Source organism: Sitodiplosis mosellana, unplaced genomic scaffold (genome assembly GCF_009176505.1).
Source record: "Sitodiplosis mosellana isolate CC-2019 unplaced genomic scaffold, AAFC_SMos_1.0 Smas_scaffold_7312, whole genome shotgun sequence".
NCBI classification, from domain to species: domain Eukaryota; kingdom Metazoa; phylum Arthropoda; class Insecta; order Diptera; family Cecidomyiidae; genus Sitodiplosis; species Sitodiplosis mosellana.
This window is the reverse complement of record NW_022602407.1, coordinates 521-1,938: the sequence shown is the minus strand read 5'-3', so window position 1 is coordinate 1,938 and position 1,418 is coordinate 521. Positions and strand designations below refer to the sequence as shown.

At 36.9% G+C, this 1,418-nt stretch overlaps 1 long non-coding RNA gene across 1 annotated transcript; it reads left to right on the top strand.

The window, feature by feature from the left end:
• The first annotated feature begins 276 nt into the window (after positions 1 to 276).
• LOC129580226 (uncharacterized) lies at positions 277 to 1,204 on the top strand. The gene is made up of 3 exons (XR_008689348.1): positions 277 to 348; positions 455 to 528; positions 607 to 1,204. It is a non-coding gene; the product is annotated as an uncharacterized LOC129580226 (long non-coding RNA).
• The last annotated feature ends 214 nt before the right edge of the window (positions 1,205 to 1,418 follow it).

Genomic DNA, 1,418 nt, shown 5'->3' with positions numbered 1-1,418 from the left:
TGCTCTTTTTGATTGAAAACACATCGCTTATTTGATTGGCAGCCCATTGTTAAATTAACGGCAATTGTGAATGAAGCAACGTTCCATCTTTTGCACCGTTTTGTGTAAACGGATTGAACCGTTTGGTATTTGTTTTTTGTTCTTGGTTTTCGTTTACCCACTAAACCGCTTGGCTTGCTTAGCCAAATGAAACCGAAAGAGAATGCATACTACGGTGTTATATCATTGTGTTTTTTTTTCAAACATGATTTCGTCGCATTTTCAGCTCTCACCATCCATGTGCAACATGGCAAAGAACATTTATGAGAGGTAATAAATCTAGCGAGAGACACAGAGAGAGAAAACTAGGTAATAGTCATTTGATTCAATTCACTTGGCAAATAATCATATTAGAATGCGTTGGTTATCATAGAATATCGTTTGTTTTGTTTTTTCCTCTTCATTTTTTTTTTAGCTTTCTCAAGTCGATTATACCTCTTTATGTGCATATTACATAGATCTAGCATATGAATTTCAAGTTTTGATGGGGTACGTGTGCTGCTTTTGTGTTTGTTTAAAATCAAATTTGTTGAGGACACACGATTACATAATCTTATAAATATTTAGCTCCATTGTTGCAAACGCGAAAGCTGTTTACGATTTTTCTACTATAACGAATCGGCGTTGTCAAATACAATTACTTCACATGTTTTCTGTGGAATAGAATCGGATTACAATAACGAAATGATCAAATCTGTCAATTAAATGCGATTCAGGTGGCGGGGGACGCATTGGCTTTTGAAATGAGGAGAGGAGGGCGTGTAGAGAAGGTGAAAGTGCGCAACTGATGCAAATGACAAGAAATTTATGTTGCACACCGTTGTTTATTTAACGATAGAGCCATTATGAATTCATACAAATATTCGGCTAAATGGGCTTGTATTCAAGAATAAACGGATTATAGGTGAAGTTGTTATAAACTAGAATTCGGCGCCAAACCAACCGATCTTTTTTACAGCCAAACGTGACGTGACATATTTATTAACCGTCACACTTCTTTTTCTCTCACTCCTCGCTCTCTTCTTGCGTTCTGTCTCTTGCTGCCTTCGTCGACATGAATGTGTTAACAACATTCTTATTAGTAAGTTACATTTTAAATGCGTATATACATTTTCAGTGCGGAAATTATGATTTCAAACAATTTGTGTTGACGGTTCAAATATCGTCGTCATCGTCATCATCGTGGTTCACACAGAGCACACTAAAAAAAGCCATCTTTAATTCAGATCAAATCCGTTCCAGGAGACTCATTGAATCGAAAACTTGCAATGGATTGTGTTATTTATGGAATCACGGTGTGGTGAGTGGAAGCATATAGCGACTGTGTGAGCCCCATCATCACCATGAAACGTGAACACCAAATTTTTGCACTCTATCTC